Consider the following 20,873-nt stretch of genomic DNA (forward strand, 5'->3'; position numbering starts at 1 on the left):
AACTTCCAGGCTCTGGGCTTTGATTCTGCTCCAGGAATCAGCAGGCTCCCTAGATGTCTTTTAGGAAGGTACATGGAACTCTACAGGTGACATCCTTTCTGGTCTCCTCCAGGTATGGAAACTCTGTCCTGACTGCGAGGAGGATGAAGAAGTGAAGAAGTAAGTGGGCTTGACAACAAGAGAAAGATCCTGGCTCTCCAGAGTGGATGAGTGGGCTCATTTGGGTTCTAAGGGTAAGGGATGGCCGATGCTTGGGTCTTACACTCCTGATTTCTATACTATACTGAGGTCTAAGCATTGCCTGGAGGGTAACAAGAACTGCATGGGCCGGGTCCTTAGAAGTGGGGATATGGTGAAAGCCTGTGGCATCCGGTGCCCCTGTGAGACTCTCCCCTCATCTCAGTCCATGTCATGAAGGTGGTGGACCCTCAAGTCCAACTACCAGGAGGAGTCACCCCAAGAGACCGTCTCTCACACCACAGTTGATGTAAAAGCATGAGGATTTTTATTAATTTTGCCTTGACAGGGTCTTTCAGCATTCAAGAAGCCAGAAAGACCCAAAATAGCTGGTACAGGTTACTTTTAAAGCAAAAAGCCACAGAAACAAGGGGGAAGTCTGGGAATTGTTCTTCAACTATCATGATTGGATTATTTAAAGGGCTATTACCAATAATTGGCTGGAGAGTGGTTGCTAGACCAGTTGAGGTAAGAGGGAAACATCTGAGGGTTACTTTGCCCCTTTCCCAGGGACTAAGTTGAAACACCAGGAACTGAGTCAACACCTAAGGGTTATCTTGCCCCAATTCCAATAACTGAGTTCTATTTGGAGAACATTCACAAGGACTCAGGGAGATGGAAAATCTCCAACATTCTAGTACGTGCATGTGTAGTTGTTAGGTCTCAGAGTTTTACAAAGGCTTGGTCAGCTGTGCTCCATTAGAGCCTGAGCAAGGGGTGTGTGGATCTCCCTGCTCCCATGGAACTCACAGCCCTGCACACTGTACTCATATGAGTAAGGGCTGGATATCTTCTTCCTGCAATCTCACATGAACGGAGTCTGGAAAGGGTGGCAAAGGAAAGTCCAGGCCACCGACTGTACTGTCTGTGCCTTTCCTCCAGCACCATCTGTATGCTCCTGGACGCCTGGATTGATGAGTTCCCTGAGGATTCTTTCAAGACCTCAGACCTGTCCATTCTGAACAAGGGAAAACCTACGTGATTTTGAACAAGCCCTACTAGATCTTCTTGTTCATGTCCATGAGCTTCATTCAAGTTGCAGGCAGAAGTGGCTGGTGATTCAGAGGAAAGTGGATGAGGAAGCCCCAGGTAGGTGACTGACACTCTGTGAGGAGGATTCAGGACCTGAAGTGATCGGGGGATCCTTGAGAGGCTCCCCCTTGCAGAAGCAGTCACTGGACCCTAGCCTGGGCACATGTCTTGTTGTACGATGGGATCTGGGAATTCAGGTGGACATGGTCTCCCCTGTGTTTGGAAAGACTGAGAAAGAGGCCTCATCCTGGGCACGTTGTTTCCTCCTGTCCCTCCACTGCCACTTCCCCTCCTAGAGATGCTCGCATCAGCAGCACATCTGCCTCCATCCTTAGATCTGGAGAGCTGTAGACAGAGTTGTACATCGGCAGATCTAGAGCTCCAAGTCTGTTAAGCAGCAGTGAAGATGGCTACGCTCGAACGAGAATCAGCTTGTGCACTAAGCCAGACAGATGTGTGTGCAGCTGGAGCTCAGACACAGTGCAATTTTGTCTGGGGGGGGTCCTACATCCCCAGAGAATGGCCTGGACCCCTTGCTTCTCTCAGTGTCCCCTATATTTCCATTCTACAGACAGCACCAGTTCTGTTGTTCCCCACAGAATCACCCCTGAATTCAACCCAGAGGCATTCCCAGACCCACAGCCAGCTTCCCCTCCCCAGAGGAACAGCCTTTTTATTCTTCTGGATGTTTTGATGTTGTGTTAGTTTAAATATTGGTTTTAATAAAAGGTTCTTGTTTGTTCTTCATTGTGTAAGCTGTGGTTATGGTGTTCAATCAGCATGCTTGTACAGGGCCTAGCAGCTTCCCCAAGAAGATCACACTGGTTCTGGGAGAGGCTATCTGGAGACAGACCTGGAGAAAGATATGTGTCCAATGAGTAAAGTGTGAGGTTGGTAAATAAAGCATGAACTCTTCCTCATGCACCCCACAAAATGAAACTCAACAATAAGTGGGGTGCTTGAGCACCCTCACTCCTATAGACTGATGCCACTCTTGACAGCCTGTTTCCTTCTGATCAGAGCTATCACTTGGCTTTTAGTAAAGGATCTCCACTCTTGCAATTTCTGCGTGCCTTTATTTCATTTTTGAAGAACCTGAAAACAGCGGTCCAGATTCCTGAACTCTGGTAGCACTAATATTGTCTGAAGCTTATGGTTTACATTGGATTGCACTTGGGGTCATTTATTCCACAGGTTTGCACAAGTGTTTAATGGCAGTCTAACACAGAATGCTTCCAATGGTCTAGTTCCTCCTTTTTATCATAGTCTGAGAAATCTCATAATATCTTGCTTACTGTGCTTTGATTGGATGTGCAGAGATCCTAAATGGAAAATTCAGTGTAAACTAATAAGAAGGTAGAGGTGCCCGTGATTCACACCTGTAATCTCCTTACCTGGGAGGCATGATGTAGGGGGATTGCCTGGGTTGGAGGCCACCCTAGGCTACTGTGTTAGTCACTGTTCTCTAAAGAAACAGAGTTGATGTAACAAATAGATCCATATGAGTACACAAGGGATTGGTTAGAGCAGCTTATAGGATGTGGTCTGACTATCCCAACAATGGTTATCGCCCAATAAATCCAAGAATCTAATAGCTGTCTGGCTTACAAGGCTGACTAGCCTAGCTGCTCTTCAGCGTATTCTGGAATCCTGAAGAAGTAAGCTCTAATACCAGTGAAGGAATGAACTGGTCAGTGAGAGCGAGAGTAAGCAGGCAAAGAGCAAAGCCTCCTTCTTCCTGCCCTTTGCATAGGCTAAGGAAGGGAAGTCTTCACACCTCAAGTACCCAATCAAGAGAAACCATATTTAGGAATACACATACCTTTGGTTTTCGACTTTTCAGATATAGTCAACTTGACAACCAAGAGTATCCAAGGGAGCTACTCAGTGAAACTGTCTCAAAAGGGAGGAGCTGGAAGAAGCAGTCGTTTTATGTTGACTGTCATTTTCAGACCTTTAAAGAAAGTCCTTACCAGCAGCACCGATGCTTGAACCTTGAGGTTTTGTGTTTTGTTCTTGTCTCTTTAACATATTTAATGTTTTTTTAATATGTATGGGTGTTTTGCCTGTGTACCACCTGCATGCCTGCTGTCCATGGAAGCCAGAAGAGGGCTCAGGTCCCCTGGGATTTGTGAACTATCAGGTGAGTTTGAAGAATTAAACCTGGGACTTCCGAAAGAGCAGCAAGTACTCTTAACCACTGAACCATTTATTTAGCCCCCACCTGTACTTTTATAACGAACATATTTAGATATAAGAGAAGGGTCTGGGCCAGAAGATCTTTCACACAAATGGTACGTGACAGGGAACGACAGGAAAACTGTAATTACAAGTCCGACCATGCCGATCTTGCAGGTGTGTCTTATCCCCACCTTGTTTCTTCACAACTTTATGTTTTCTGGCTAATGTGCCACACTCTGTTCAGGGATCACACCACTCTCTATTTTACTAGTGAAAAGGTGCGTGTGGAACAGGATTGATGGGGTGAAAGTGCTAGCCTGATAAGCCAGCGAAGCTGAGTTCTACCCTGGTGCCCAGGGTGGATGGAGAGAACTCAGCTCCTGAAAGCCGTCCTCTTGATTCCACAAACACACGCTGTGACACGTGCATGCACACACACACTCTCACACGCACCTACACATGATAATTTCACATATAAAAACTTGAATCGAATGTAGACTATATTGTTATGGTGTGTCCTCCAGAGAAGACCACTTAGATACAGGCTCAAGTCTACAGGAAGTCTTTATTAGCTGGCTGCGACCACACTGGGTAGTCAGAGTCACTCACAACCCCAGTCTTTCTCAGGGTGAGTTTTTGAGCACAAAACACATATCATGGGTTGACATACTTCAGGTACAAGAACAGTTAGCCAGATGTGGAACTCCAGAATCCAAATAGCAAGTTAGGACAGTTAGCCAGATGTGGAACTCCAGAATCCAAATAGCAAGTTAGGACAGTTAGAGACTTCCCCAGAACTATGTACTTTGATGGATTAGGTGGTGAGTACTGTGTAATGTACTGAGATTATGGCCCGAATTGTACTTCCATCGTGGAGTCAGTTGTGCTAAGGTCTGGGCCCTATTACAGTGTTGGATGATTTTACCCCAGTCTACTCTAATGAAAGTGTCCTGCAGCGATTGAAGGCAGGACAGAGTTAGAGATAGTGCCCACGAGATTAGATGGATCCAGTGCTATTTCAACTTACACTACTTCATGTTGTGATGGATTTGTCATGATGCACTTTTCTCCAAAGTCAAATAACAGTCTTACTCTGATATTTTGTCAAATCCGTGACGCTGCAGTGGGTACCTGCTCATATTGTGACCAAACAACCCTCAGGGTAATGGCTCCTAAGCATGAATTTTTATATCTAGTTATAGCATTAAAGGTGCAGGGCCAATGTAATCATAAGGAACGGAGGTCTAGAGGTCCTGCAACAGCTAACAGTACAGATTCCAGCTAAGAGAAACCTGATTATGAAAATGGAATCCCTGGACTGCCTCCATGCGGTCTTTCCTGCTTCTATGAGTTGTTCATGCAGTACCCTCCATGGTCTGTATGCAGTAGGTTAAGAGTTCTACCATGTTCCAAGACGACCTCAGCTGAAGAGCCCACCTATTCCTCTGACTTTGCAGTAGACTTTTCCAATGCAAGTAAATCCTGGGTTTCCTGGCATCCTAAGGTCCTGGAGTTAGAGCCAGCCATGCTGTGCTGGTTGCACCAAGAGTGTCTACAGATGTTCCGAATCCTAAACTACTGTGAGGGCTATAGGCATCGGAGGGAGTACAAGGGTTTTCCATTTTGAATCCCAAAACATTAAAGGCGACAACATAATCAGACATAATTGCATATAGCATAATCAGACACAATTACATATAGCATAATCAGACACAATTACATATAGCATAATCAGACACAATTACATATAGCATAATCAGACACAATTACATATAGCATAATCAGACACAATTACATATAGCATAAGCATTAACACATAATAGAATGAAAACCGAGTCTGTCTTCTCTTTAGTTGGCCTTTCCATGTCTGCGGATGGTCCACCTCTCCGGAGCTGGATTGAAGGCTTCCCCTGCAACTGGGCCTTCTTGTCCCTCTGTGATGCCCTTGATTAAATCAGGGAGTGGTGTATCTAGGTGTGGATACCATCGACCTTGACAGCAGTTGAGGTAGTAGTAAGCATGACCAGGTAGGACCCTTCCTGCAATGTCCTAAATCCTCACTTCCATGTCTCTTGATCCACACCTCACCTCCCGTCTAGAAGGGGTGGAGATGAAGTATTGGACTCTGGAGGGTAGCATTAACTGAGGAGACCACAACCTGAGATTGCTGCAAAGCCTGCACACATTGAAGCAATTGATTAGTAATGCCAACAGCTAGTTCCAATTCTATCTGCGGGTGGATAAGAGGAAGCCTCTCAGAAAAGGAGTTCAAATAAAGTCAGTCCTTTTACACGAGGAGTACAGGGATGCCTAGGGAGGGCAATGGGAAGAAGCCCCACCCAACTTTCACCAGTCTCTAAGGTTAATTTAGTTAAGGTCTCCTTTAGGGTCCAATTTATCCTTTACTGTCCTGCACTTTGGGGATGAGATGCACAATGTAATTTCCAATTGATCCCCACAACATCAGAAATACTTTCACTGACCTTGTGTAGAAAGGCTAGCTTGTTATCTGACCCTATGGGCAAGGGTAGTCTCGACCTAGACATTGGCTCACTTAAATGTTCCCTAGCTGTATTCTAAGCAGTCTTGGTGGGAAATCTCTCTACCCATCAAAAAAGGTATCCACAAGAACAAGCGAATATGTGTATGCATATTATTCTGGCCTGACTTCTGTAAATCTACTACCTAGAATCTGCCTGCTCTTGAATGATATCTAACCCCTGGAGGTGGCACCATTCCTGAGGAAGCATTTGTTTGTTGACAGGCTTGTCATCTGGAAACAACTTCTCCTATCATCTGGTCCATTCTTGTGAAAATGAATCCTACCTTCCTAAGTTCAGTTAACCTGGCTTTTCCCAGGTGAGTCCCCTCATGGATTCCATCAGTCAAGTGTCTTCCAAAGCAATGGAACAATTTTTGTTTCACCAGTGTGTTTAAGCCAACCTTGAGGGGCCATGTTCTTTTGTATCCAGGTTGACTTCTTTTGGGCGATGTGGCATCTCAGGCTGTCTGGGTTCTGGGATACAAGGAGGCATTCTACCACTTTTACGATAGTCTCTTCTGTTGCCTTGTCAACCATTCTATTGCTAGTTTCCTCTAGGAATCTCCTTCATGTTGATCAGGATGGTGTATGTTAACAACCTGTCTTATGGTTGAAATTGTAGATTCCCAGGTCCAGTATCACTGTCTTATTTTTGATACCATTTTCCTCTGTTCCTACGCGGCCCCTCTGCAGGTAGGCAGCCCATGCGCATGTGCAGTGGCAAACGCACACCTACTGTCCGCACACGTATTTATAATCTTTCTTCTTCTCAACTGCACACCAAATTCTCCGTTCTGAGATGAAGTCCCTGGGGAAAGAATCTCTGTCCAAACAGTGTGATCTGTCACGTCACCTGCCCCGGGAGACCTTGTTCTTTCCTAGATGAAACTGTTACCACCTGAAAACATTACCTAGGGTGATTGATGAGAAGGGACATCTGTCAGGTCGTCCTCAGTTCCTGAATTGTGGTGATGACCTCTAAGCAATCACATTGGATGGCAGCATCTTCAGTTCTGGAAGTAAAGTGCCTGGACCCAGGGCAGTTGACTGATCAAGTTTGATTCTTGGTTGGGCTTGGATAAGAACTGATAAAGGGTTATAGGATAAGGACTGATAAAGGGTTAAGGAGAGCTGGTCCTACATTTGTGTGGCATCTTCCTCAAGTGACCTTCCCACTCATGTGGGGACATGATCAAGACAGCTTACCCCAGAGTCAGGTTGTTCACTTCCTGTGTTAGGAGAGCCTTGGTGGCTACAGCCCACAGACATCCTGGTCATTCTGCTGCTACTGGATCCAATTTCTTAGAGAACTTGCCAACAGGACATTGCCATGATCTTAGTTTTTGTGTTAGGAGCCGCGACAATGCATTTCCTCTCATTCACAAGCAGCTGAAATTCCTTCCTTGGCAATGTCAGGCAGGGCTGATGTTGAAACCAAAGCCAGAGGCTGCTTTAACTCTCAAAGGCCTGTCTCTCTGCTGGAGACCAGACTAAGCTTCTCCAGTGCCCCGAGTGGAAGAGTGGAACGTATAATGGCTTGGCCAACTCAGCAAACCTGAGTATCCAGAGCCAGCAAAATCCTCCAGTCCGAGGAACTCCCAGATTGTCTCTGTGTCTCAGGGGCCTGCGATCTGAGTAATTTCCTGGATTCTGTGAGGGGGAAGCAATCTCTTCCCTTCCTGCTGTTCTTCCCCAGGTATGCTGCCTTAGGGATACGTGCAAAGACCCGATACCCCTGGAGTTGCTGCGTTTCCGGTACTTGCTCTGCATTGTGGAGACAGTCCTCCTCAGTCTCTGCTGACAGCAGGAGGTCCTCCATGGATTGCAGGAGTGTGACATTTTCAGTGTTGGACCGGAGTGTTTGCAAGTCTCTGTGGCGGCGTCATCAAACAAAGTTGAAGAAGTTTTTAAACCCGGAGGTAATCTAGTTCATTATCCATTCAGAGCCCAATATCAGTTAGCTCCACTTAGCCAGAGGAAAACGGAAGAAGTCATCCTTCAGATCTAGCAGAGCTGACCTGCCTTTCAGGGTGGAGGAGGTGAGAAGGGAGCGAAGAGAAGATTATACATGCATTAGGAATCGTTGGCTGAATGTCCTGTGCTCTCTTGTTCATCACCTGAAGATCTTGGAGTAGCCTATAACTCCCTGTTCCTCGTTTTCTGACATGTGGGAAAGGAGTTTTCCAAGGGAAGTGGCAAGGGACCAATGTGCCTGTTTCACACCCCCTGTTATTGTGGACTTTGATTCCACGATTATCTTCCCAAGTCACAGGGTATTGCTTTACCCTGAGAGGACTGGCATTGCTTTCCAGTTCCACTTTCACAGGGGTTTGGTGGCATGCTAGTCCTGGTGGGTGTCTTTCTGCCCAGAAAGAAGGGATTTTTAAAAAATTTTTTTATTGTAAGACTTTTAATAGGTCTGACCCTTAATCCAGAGTGGTTGTTTAATAGGATGTATTTGTCCACCAGTGGCTTGATTAGCAGAACTCTGTTAATTTAGGATCCTTCCAGACGAGTAGAACCTCATTCTTTTCGCAATTTGTTTCTGCCCTTAGTTTATGACGCAGATCACTTCTCGGAGAGTGTATGGACATTTAGGCATTACCAGGAAAGAGTGGCTGTCTTCTTTTGCAAATCTGTAGATTTTGGTGATCCAGGGGGCAGATCTTTGAACTAGTAGCTGCTCATATTATTGTTTTTCTGTTATTATTGGCTTGCCTGTCCATTTTAGAACTGAGCAGGTGACTCCCATGTCTTCAAGAAATTTAACAGGAGCACTCACTCACACACACACACACACACACACACACACACACACACAACACACCATCAGACTAATACTGGGATCCAGGGGTGGCGGTGTCTGGACGCCATCAGTCTGTTTTGGCTGGAACCCAGATGCAGCCCTGTGTTCTCAGGTCAGACAACCATTTCTCCAATTGCCCACTTCTTGGCAGGATGCACACCAGCAGCATCATGGGTACTTGTCTTCCCAACGGTCTGCTTCCTAGCACTGTGCACATTGGTTTTCCCTAAAAATGGTTATTTCTTTCATGTCTGTTTCCTTCGATCTTTGCCCTTCCCTTGCAGATTCTCAAAGTCAGGATACTTGTACTTGATAGGTGGCCACCATAATCTTGATAGTTTCCTAGTCTGTCTGCCCTCTGCGCTATTTTTCTTATTGAATACTCTCAGCTAACTCTGGCAATACTTTTCCTTCAAACCTTTCTATGGCCTGAATTAACTCCCTAGTTTCTGTCTGGTGCTGACTGGGAAACAGAAGCCATATCACTAGCCCTCTGGTTTCCTGCGGCCTCCAGGTCAATTGGATTGAAGTCTGAAAGCTCTCTAGGAGGCACTCCAGAAAAGCAAATGGGACTCATCTGAGCCCTGAGTTATCTAGCTTCCTTTAGTTAAATTTGTGGGCTTCTGCGTGTTGCCCAGAGACCCCCTTACAAAGTCTGGTGAAAGTGGTTGAGAGACTTCCTACCTTCACCAGAACTTAGGTCCCAATCCAGCTGTACGACAGGGAAAACATCTTCAATAATCACAGGGTCATTTCCAAAGACATATTTCTCGGTTTCTAAATTATTTTCCTCTCCTTGGCTGTGAAGAGGGCACGAAGCAGCTGCTGACACGATGCCCAAGTTGGCTTGTGTCTGAAAAACATCATCTCTTGTAGAGTATTCAAGCTTTGGGGATTTTACTGGGGAAGAGAGTATTTTGAGATTTCCAATTATATAGATCTCTAGTAGAGAAAGGATCGTGTATAATAAAATGACTGGCGACTTTTCTCATCCGGTCCCCCTCCCTCTGGGTTCCATCCATGATGGCAACTTTTCTCATCCGGTCCCCCTCCTTCTGGGTTCCATCCACGAGAAGGCTTCTCTCAATGAGACAATGCCTGGAGCAAGGAACTAAGGAGAAGTCTGCTGGGGAAAAGCTAGGGAAGCACATCCTGCTGCAACCAACCTGGGGGCAGTGGATCATGTCTCTCAAGGGGGAGCACTGGGAAAATCTATTATGACTATGAGTGTGGGTGGGGATGGGTTTCTGACAAAAAATTGGAGGGACACTGGGAACCAGAGTCAGATAGAAGTGAATGATCAGGACACTGGGGCTCATAGTGGAATCTGTCCAGGTGTGCACAGGACACGGTATTGACTCTGATTGTAAATCTCTCCACCTGTTCAGCCTTGGGGCATAGGATAACTTAACACGTGACTGGGGGAAGTGAGAAGGGCCTGGGAGCCTCTCCGTTGGTTGGCTTCACTTTATGACCTGTACTTAAGGTACATAGGGTGGTAGCACACTTCTTTCTCTTCTGGCTGTACTGACATATTACGGTCAAGACTTTGTTCTACCCTCTGAGTTCATTTATTTCTTCTGAAATTAAAGGTTGGCATTGGAAATACTTTGGATTCTCCTTCTTTATCAAGGATAGGGAGTTCTCTTCGGGAATATCCAGGCCAGAATGTAGGGCAGTTTGACCACACGCCCTAGTTAACTAAACTCTACATGTTGTACCCTCTAAATAAGACAAGGCTAAAGGAGCCTTCAGCCGGAGAGCCCACATAGAATGAAGGACAACCAGAGGAACAAAAGTCAACTGGTTTCTTACAAAAACGTGTTCTCCAGACGCCTGCACTTTCCTCTGGAAGTCCTTCAGGTGAGATTTCATCAAGTTCAGAGGGATCTCCTGAGTGAGCTCTTTTGACCCATCACTTCAGATTTTTTCTCGAAAATAAGTAACACACAAAAAAGCAGAGTACCACACAAAACAAGACAAGGAACCGAAATGTGGAGGCTGCCGCCTCTTCCAGATTTGGTCCTCTGGACTCCCACGAGTCCCCAGAGTCCCCCGAGTCCCTCTGGTTATGGAAATAACGCTGCTTTCAGCTTTTCCACGAGACTCAGGACTGTGTGCGACTACAGGCCGGTCACTACCCAGCACTCCAGAGACTTCCAGGTGCCTCCTTTTTCCTTTTCTGTTGTTGGAAACTTGCTGATGCCCCCTGCAAACACATGGCCTCTCGTATTCTCTGCCCCCACGCCAGGAACTCATCAGTGACATCCACAACACTGGGCCTCTCTCATCTAGGTTTTGGCCTGAGACTGTCAGCCCTCAAGAACTGAAGGGCTTTGAAGTTTAGGCATTGGGTACTTGCCTGAGTCCCCCAGTGACTAAGCCTTTCTGATTTGTCAGTCACCAGGCTGAGAGTACCCCGACAACAAGACCCGTCAGAAAAAGCTGGCAGCTACTATCTGAATGCACAGATCTTTCGGGGTCCTCTAAATGTTTTAGATCTTGGGTCATTCAGAGATTCACCAGTGTGGCTGAAGTTTTGATTTTTCTAAATTAGAGACTTTTAATAAAAATGAGACTGGGTAGGACAAAGCCAGAAAACATTTGCTAGATAAGGCCTTAGCTATTCTTAGTCCACAGACTATAAAGGTAAAACCTGGGCTGGAGAGCTGACTCAGCAGTTGACGGCACTGTCTGTTCTTCCAATGAACCCAGACTCAATTCCTTGCACCCATGTGGCTGCTCACATCTGTCTGCAACTCCAGTTTCAGGGTATCCTCTTACCCCACACAGATAAACACACAGAAAAAAACATCAATGCTTGTAAAGTAAAAATGAGATTATTTTAAAACGGAAAAACCCTCAAAGACAGAATTTTGTGGAGCCATATTAAATTGTATGCTTTCAGGGTATGGGCAAAGATTGACTTTGGGACAGATGTCCAGCAGAGGACTCAGCCATCCAAGCAAGCCAGCCAGCAAGCCAGCCAGCCAGCCAGCCAGCCAGCCAGCTAGCCAGCAAGCAAGCAAGCAAGCAAGCACTTCACACAAAAGCAGTACTTGGCAGTTAGCCTCTTTAATCGTGTGACCCTGTAGGAGTGGCTGAGGCAATTAAATCATTTGTTAACAGTTAGCAATTTTGTTTGTTTTTGTTTTTCGAGACAGGGAAGTCAGCAATTTTTTTTTCTTTTTTTTTCTTTTTTTCTTTTTTTTGAAGTCAGCAATTTTTAAGACCACAAGAAAAGTATCTATTTTCTATAAAAGACAACAACAAAAGGAAAAGAAAGAAAGAAAAATGTATCTCTGTGTATAATTCTCTGTTCAGCAGAGGGGAAGGGACATGTGTATAAATCCTTCCAAGGATACACACCTCTTTCCTAGATTACATGTCAGAAAAATCAAATGAAGTGTATCAGCTGCTCTTCCAACATTTTCTCCCTTTCTGGAGACGGAGCTCCACTTTTGCCCCCGTGAGTTCTGATTGAGCTTGGGTTTTCTTCAGTCTTGGGGACAGGTACAGACCAACAGAAACTCCAGGGGTGGAAAAAAGTTTTAAGACCCTTGACATAGATGATGGTGACAGTGCCTCACCTACCATAAAATTTTATCATGAATTAGGAAACTACACCAAAACCAGCTATGAAACCTGCAAGCCTATAGCCAGGGCAAGAACTGGGGCACAGAGCAGCTGGTCCTTGGCGGGTACTGGCTCAATGTGATTTGACAATAATGGGGTCTACAAAGGCTCACTGTGCCCTGGAGTCCCACTTCTCCAAAACAGTGCCTGACTTCCATGGAGCATTCTACAATGGGCCTGCTCAAATCGATAGATACACCAACTGAGAAGTACTCATTGATGTTGTCAAGAAATGCAAACTCCACTGATAAAGAGGAAATCTGAGCTCTTCACCCAGTGGTTCCTGACACTGAGCTAAGATGTCCAGAAAGCATAAGACATCTCCTATTGGATTAAGTGATGCTCCAGCCATCTAGAGGACAACACAAGCACACCCATCGAAGAGTCCTGCTGGCTGGGACATTGACTTGGAAATCAGAAAGCTGTACCTCAGCCAGCACCTGAGGAGAGCAATCCAAGAACCACATGGCAACCTCACCAGCAGCAGGAATCACAAGCCCTGAAAAGCCAGGGAAAGCTCAAAAGAGGAAATGGCAGGAAGAGAGAGTCATCTATGTGTACTCTGAGGAGCCAGCCAAGCTTTGGAAGAGGTTGAAACAGAGACACGATGAAAAAGAGATTGGGTATGAAGACCCTAGTAGTGGCCAGATACGGAATCCCCAGGAGAAGTGTTGATGACTGTTCAAGAGGCAAGAGTGTGCCAAAGATTCTCAGGAAGAAGCTGTGATGAGGTGACATTTGAGCATGGTCTTAGTGGGCACAAGCTCACCTACGGAAACACAGGGGAAGGTGTTCAGAAACACCACAAGGAAAAGTAACTAGTGTCTCGGAAGACCTTCTAACTGGCGATCATGTAGATTCTGACCCTCACAGAGCTCACACAAGACCTGTGGACACCTGTAAGAAGACCAAAGACTGTGTGGCCTTTCCAATTTAAGTCAAAAGAATCTCCCTGCACTGTCAGAACAACACTAGTGAGTCAAAAGTGAAAAGAGGTTTCAGAGGCCAAAACTTTGGATACATAAAAGAGCAATGATCAGAAGGGACCACCACTCCATGCCTGAATTTCTGGGAGGAACCTATTGCCCAATCTGCATAGACAGTGTCGGCAATGGCATCCTCAACTCCAGCATCTCACTACCAGTTGCCGCCATGAAAAAGACTTCTGAGGACCAACCAACCAAACACCAAAGCCCTGAGGTAACAGCAAATGTGGAAAAGGAAATTAGAGTTGCACTAGGCCCAGGGGAGGGCCATAAAATGAGATTTTAGGCCATGATTTGGACCTGTGAATTATTAGAGGAGTCTTGTAGACACTAAAGGACAACCAATGGCTCAAAGTGAAGTCATCAATTATGTGAATTTTCAGATGTCAAGCAATCAAAATGAAAGGTACCCAATTCATGCATTTAGAACTTTCCTTTACGCCAACTTATAGTCAGTCAGAGATGAACCCAGGAAGTAAACCTCTTTGCAAAGGAACTTACACTAATTCATCTAGATGTAAACTGGAGATTGATAGTAAAAGACCACCCCCAATGAGTATTGTCTACCTGGATTCCTAGGTACAGAAAATACCTGATACTGTTTAGATGAGCCTGCAAGTTCCACTGAAACACCTGGGAGACAGAAGGTGGAGGTGAAAGGTTTTTAACAGCAGACAGGAAGCCAATAGGATGAACTTGTGACGAGCCACCCTTTTCTAAAGAAGGACAGATATTTAGAGGTTTTGGTGAAGTGGACCTCTGGTGACGGTCCAGACCCCAGGCATCCACTCTGACATTGGACTATAGACATCAACTCAGACCCTGGCTGACGCAGGGCTTTGGACCCAATCATGACCCCTGGCAGCAGTTTGAACCAGATGTCATCGTGTCTCACAGTAGCAGCACAGTCTACTCAGGTCAGCACGGTCCCAATACCGGCAATGCAGTCTGACACCAGAATGACCACAGTTTGTGAAACAGACCTCAGGCCTCCCCATGGCCTTAGAGGCAACGTGGGTCATAGACATCAACAGAGGCCCCAGTTACAGCAGGACCATGGACCCAGACATAGCCTTAGGCAACATGGGAAAGGTCATAGGGAGGAGAGGATGAGGATGTAAGTATATGTTAATTGAAACTAAATTAATTTTTCAAAAGAAGAGAGTACCACCTGAGCAAGTGCTGTTCCACAGCCATTCTTGTTCCGCTCTGTTGTAGAGCAAGACAGCAAGCCGCAGCCCCGCTCAGCTCCTGCTCTCGGGTCCTCGCTTGGTTTCACTGGATGACTGAATGCCACCTGTAACCCAAATAAAAGATCTCCTTCTAGTTGCATTTGGTCAGTGTATTATCACAGCACCAGAGAAAAAATTAACACAACTTGCTTCTGTGTACATCCTGTCACTGACACAGAGAAGCAAGCATTACACCATATGAAAAATATCATTTGTTACAAGACGGGGAAACAGAGGCAGGCACATGGAACAGGTCCTTTTCCCCCATCCTCTATGTGTTTACATATCATATCAGAGCTATCTACAGAAAAGCTAAGTGAGGTTTTGGTGGGGATAGGCACTGTTGTGTTTCTCCTCTAGCTCCGAGCACTATGACAATAGGAAACGTTGCAATTGAGTCATAACAAAACTACACTCTGGTTTACATGTAGTGGCGCAGACATCTAATCCCAGCTCTCTGGGGTGGAGGCAGAAATGTCACTAATGTGGGGTCAGTCTGAGATGTTATGAACAATTTGTCTTAAAACTAAGATTCTGACCCTTCCCACCCCAAACCATCTTTCCCTCTGTTGTGGCAACTCCACAGCATCTTCCAGTCACCAAGGAAGGAGTCCCTCGGAACTGGTTACACAGCATCCATGGATTTCCTGCAGACATTGACCCAGTAGAGCTGGTATGGCTCTATGCTTGTATCCTTGGCTTACTGACTCAAAGTAGCATAGCATTCTAAATATTTGGGTGAGTTTTCAAGGAAACAAGTACAGTGACTAACTTACTTGCTGTATATAAAACTGATTGGAACTCGATATCTAATTCATTGTCACCTATTCATGGAGGATTTAGAAATTTAGACAGTATGCTAAACATCATGGTTGGGGAGCTATGAAATTTTAACCCATATTCTAGACCAAATAATTTATCTGACAAATAAGACCTTCTACACCGTAACTTGTAGTTTCTTTAACTGAGAATTAATTTTATGACATCCCCTGTTTTCTGCAGAAGAAATTTGCTATTCCGTGAGAAAGTCTCTTTACTGTTTTAAAAGCTGAGAAAGTAAAATATGAATTAAAAATAAGACTATATCAATATGGATACATGAAGGGTAACCAAAAGAGAGGACACTCTCCACATTTCCTGGTTTGGGTATCAGGCAGACTCAGAAGTGTGGATTCATAGTTTCATTCTAGTACAGGACTGAAGTTGAATATATATTGTTAATTTACATAATAATTTTTAGTGTGATCCTGTGTGTGATTTTGTGTGTGTGTGTATGTGTATGTGTGTGTGCAAGTTACAGTTAAGAGCCCACAAGTGGAGGTCAGATGAGGACTCACAGGAGTGGATTTTTTTCCTTCTCCTTAGGTGTCCAGTGACTGAACTCAAGTAGTCGGGCAATAGGCCTGAGTGTGTCTAAAAGTCCGAGGTTGGGGCCTGAAAAAGGCAACGTGGTGTTGAGCCTGGCCTGAGAGAAGGTGCTTGGCCATGGCAGGGGTAATGAGGCAGGGCCTGAGTAAGGATGGAGGTGGGGCCTGAGTGATGCTTTATTCCTGGGAGCTGGCCAGCACTGGAACTGAGTGTTGAGGCATGACTCAGGTCCAGGCTCCCATGATGCACGGTGTATCATCAACCTCCTTGACTTATCCTGAACTCAGATTCCCAGGCTACTTCTTACCATGCAGAGAATCCACAAACTCCCCAAACCTGGGACAAAGCCGCCATTGATAAGTTAATGAAAAGAACAAACCATGCAAAAGCAAAGTAAAATCTACTATGCTAGCACCAAGTTCAGAGGAGTATAGTCACCAGTGTAGAAGGAAGGCATCTTAACAGTATTCAAGTTTAGATAGTATTTCTTTTTCCTTTCCAGTAGACAGACATTGTGCAATGGCAACCCCTCTTGTGTTGCTCAGCTGATTTATTGGTATGTAAAGGGTAGACTACGTTAACATCATTATATTATTGAAACACATGTGCCACCTGGATTTCCTCAGTCTGTGTAATAAACTGTTCTCGATGCTCATGTACAAGATGTGTCTTCCGTTCTTAACGGCCAAACAAGTTTCTGAAGTGCTGAACACAGCAGTGCTAAGCCACATTCCTCAGTACAGGACCTTCTCACATGTTTTAGCATGCTAGTATCCAATGTGAGTGTGAGATGAGGGGATACAGTATATAGCTGACAAATTTGATCACCAGGTGGGGTGTATGATGATGCTAGGAACATTGATGTTCAATAACCTGCAAATGATCCCATCTAATCAATAAATATGTCTTGGCTAATATTCTGTTACTATGATAAAGGCAGCTTTTAAAGGAAGCATTTCAATGGATGTTTGCTTACAGTTTCAGAGAATTAGTTTCATCATGGTGAAATTGTGGAAATAGTGGCAGGGAGGCATGCATGGCACTGAAATAGCAACTGAGGGCTCATAGCTGACATGCAGGATAAAGAGAGACAGAGACAGAAAGAGACAAAGAGACAGAGACAGAGAGAGACAAAAAGAGACTAGGCCTGCCTTGAGCATTTGTAATCTCAAAGCTCACTCACAATAACACACTTCCGTCAACAATGCCACGATTTCAAATCCTTCCCAAAGAGTTGTACTAATTGGGAACCAAGTATTTAAGCCCATAAGTTGACTGAGGCTTTTTGCATCAAATCACCGGAAATGTATTATAAATATAAACACAATCCACATTTGAAAGTACATGCCTGTAACACCAGCACTTGAGGGAGGTGCAGAAAGAAGGATTATGGTGAGTGAAAGGTTGGTTTGAGCTACTTTGTGAGTTTGAGACCAGCATGTGAGACTTGGCCTACAAATACATAAATACAAATGTTGTGATTTGGAATGATATATTCCAAAACAGTCATGCTAGTTATCTTTGTGGAGAAGAGAACTTCCTTTCTGATTTACCCAGTTCTGTGTTTGTAGGATGCAGGATGCTTTCATATGACACCTTGAAACACCTTTCTTCACCTATTCCAAGATGGCTAGTCAGAGAAACTACACGCCTCTTCTGACAGGATTAATCAGGAAGGATTGCCCTTCTATATAGAAATTTATAACTATGAGGAGATGAAATGCCTTAAAAACCTGTATGTGCCAAAGAGCCCCTCTCTCTGACTCTCCCTTTCCTGACTAGAAGGCCCACTCATAGTAAAAAGAGACAGGAGTCTGACTATGGTTCAGGTAGAAACAGACATAGACTTCCTGGAGCCTTCATGGGAGCTGCAAATGTCTTTGTTGCCTCTGCCCGTTCCCTGCCAACACCTCCCTTGCCCTTGAAGACTGAGCCCCATCCATCTGTTTAGCTCATGTGGGGTTCAGCACCTTGCTCCTTGCTGGTTATCATGCTGAATGTGCATGTCTCATGTATGTTCTTTGTTGCTGTTATTCTGCCAATTGTTTTCTATTAAACTCTCAATTACCAAAATTTCATGGTACAGAAGTTTAAGGTTTCCCTTCACTGAGTTTTAATAACCTTGGAACTGGGGGCTGGAGAGATGGCTCAGCGGTTAAGAGCATTGCCTGCTCTTCCAGAGGTCCTGAGTTCAATTCCCAGCAACCACATGGTGGCTCACAACCATCTGTAATGGGGTCTGGTGCTCTCTTCTGTCCTGCAGGCAGACACACAGGCAGAATATTGTATACATAATAAATAAATAAATATTAAAAAAAATAACCTTGGAAGTTATATGAGTGAAGCCAAGTGTTACACAGTCCACGTCCGCAGGAGGTGGGGGAAAGAAGTTCAGTAATTCAAGGTAAGCAAAATACATATGCCTCTCTCTCTATATGTATATACATGTATATATGTTTTGCATGTATGTATGAACATATGTATTGAGTTCGGCTATGATGGGATCATAGTAAAGAATAAAAAGAAAGAAAGAAAAAGAAAAGAAATATAGAAAGAAAGAGAGGAGGCTAGGGAGGAGAGACGAAGGAAGGGAGCAGGAAGAAATAAAGAGAAGGAAAAGAGAAGTTAAAAAATGTTACATGTGAGGGACATTTGGAAACAGACGTCACATTTCTTCAGTTTAAGTATTTCTGTAACTCAGGCTAACTCTTCATTGGAGTCCCTCAGGTTGTTCCTGCTCCAGGATCCTGTCTAGGACACAGGATACACTGGGTCCTCTCAGTGTGTTCCCCTGCCACAGTCTAGTGTAACCTTAAGACTTCTGGGACCAGAGGTCACTAGCTTGGTAAGGCACTCAATAGTTTGTGCAATTAACCAGTGTGTTAGTTAACAATCCATTTTCCCAACAATACTCTGAGGTAGGTATGATTTTCATGTTTTTATCAGTCAAGATCAGATTATGGAAATTACACAATCTTAAACTGCTGGAAAGGGAGGGGGCAGGATTCCCACTCTAGCAATGTTGCTCTGAGGCTGTGCTCTGAGCTCCTGTCCTCTACACAACAGGTATAAATCTTGGGACGTTTCCTTCTTGTAGAGAGTCCTACCATGTCGGAACATAGTATCCACTCTTCAGAAAATGCCAGAAACATCCAAAACATGAATGGTCACAGAGACAAAAGGAACTAATGTGTAACATAGCACAAAACATTCTCAGTCAAAGGAACTTCAGCAGAAATGAAATGCCCAACCCAAACTATGATATACTCCTGGCCTAATCATAGAAATTTTACATCATGTATTTGAGAAGAAATCTAGGATTCTTTCAAGTAGAGATTAGTGTGGAGGAGGAGGAGCTACTTGTTGGTCCCAGCTGCCTGGCTAGCTTAGACCCTAAATAATCACACAGAAACTGTATTGATTAAATCACTGCCTGGCCCATTAGCTCTAGCTTCTTATCAGCTAACTCTTATATTAATTTAGCCCATTTCTATTAATCTGTTTATTGCCATGTGGCAGTGGCTTACCGGCAAAGTTTCAGCATGTCTGACTCTGGCGGTGGCTCCATTGCTTCTCTCTCTCCTTCTTCCTTCTCCCAGCATTCGGTCCAGTTTTCTCCGCCTACCTAAGTTCTGCCCTATCAACAGGCCAAGACAGGTCTTTATTCATTAACCAATAAAAGAAACACATAGACAGAAGGACCTCCCACACAGTTAGTGGAAATACATTTGGAAGTACCCCTGAACACTACAAGAGCGATTGCAGCCGAAGCTCAGGGAGCCATGCACCGACAATCTGAAAGCATTCATTAACTCCCCCTCATCTACCACTACAGTATGACACTGTCCTTCAAAGGGGGAGAAAAACTTAGGAGTCTCTGTTCCACATCTGCAAACACACCACTTTCTGTACCACATTGCCAGTAAGGAGCCACCCACTGTCTGCAATGCCGAAGAAGGAAAGGAAAAGAGTCAAATCTAAGCAATGAACAGAGTCTCCACCAACCCTTGCATGAGAAATCGTGTGAGCTGCATAATTGAGCACCCTAAATGAGAAGGGTGAGCCCTGTGTGGGTGTGTGGAGAGGTGGTAGAACTGAGAACTAGTGCAAGGTCACTGGAGCCTTTACACGGGACCGACCTTGGGTTAGTGCCTGAGAGAGGCTATGACAAAAGGGAAAATCATCTTCCATTTCCGCTTTCTTATCTAGCAGTGATTTCTTCTTACTGTACACAATCCTCTGCTCCTCACAGTGAGGCCTTCCTCATGAGCTCCTCTGTAGAGGAGACTTGAGACTTCAGGACTGTGAGCTCAATAAATCTTCTTTCTTCCTGTAGAAGGCATTCTGAGGCATTTCATTATAGGTACATAAAATTGATACAATTGTGATAGAATTATTTACACTTGCTATTTCTTCAAGTGCTTGTAAGAGTTATAATATTGTAGGAATATGTCCATTTTGTTTAAGTATATTTTATAATATCATATTCTCCTATAGTAAAAATACAGACCACTATGCATTGAGTATGAGCAGATTGTATGAACAAAGACATCCACAGTAACAGATAGGAATAAGGGGTGGGAATGTGTAAGGTAACCACAAGCTATGAGACTGATGAAGAAAGGAATACAGAGCTGAACAAATACTGTCTTCTAATGCAGACCAACCTCTTAGGAAGTCCTCAGAAGACCAGATGAAAAGTCTGGATGGGTGCCTGAGAGGACAGCTGTTCAGCTTCTGTCTGCAAAGCCAGTCTTGCCTGGCTAAGGGGAGTCCATCATAATTACCCCAGGGAGAATCTTCTCTGAGTCAAAAGGCCTTTCTCTGTCCTTGGAAAAGGAAGATCACCAGAA

General features: G+C 44.7%; 1 long non-coding RNA gene across 1 annotated transcript in view; it reads right to left on the reverse strand.

Moving 5' to 3' along the window:
• Positions 1-484: 484 nt before the first annotated feature.
• Positions 485-20,873, reverse strand: part of LOC142852216 (uncharacterized) — a 45,615-nt gene continuing 25,226 nt past the window's right edge. The window contains exons 2-4 of the long non-coding RNA XR_012910941.1: positions 19,548-19,657; positions 14,592-14,717; positions 485-2,122 (exon numbers count right to left, since the gene is read on the reverse strand). This is a non-coding gene — a long non-coding RNA (uncharacterized LOC142852216). The remainder of the gene's footprint in view (positions 2,123-14,591; positions 14,718-19,547; positions 19,658-20,873) is intronic.

This window comes from Microtus pennsylvanicus, chromosome 6 (genome assembly GCF_037038515.1).
Source record: "Microtus pennsylvanicus isolate mMicPen1 chromosome 6, mMicPen1.hap1, whole genome shotgun sequence".
Classification (NCBI taxonomy): domain Eukaryota; kingdom Metazoa; phylum Chordata; class Mammalia; order Rodentia; family Cricetidae; genus Microtus; species Microtus pennsylvanicus.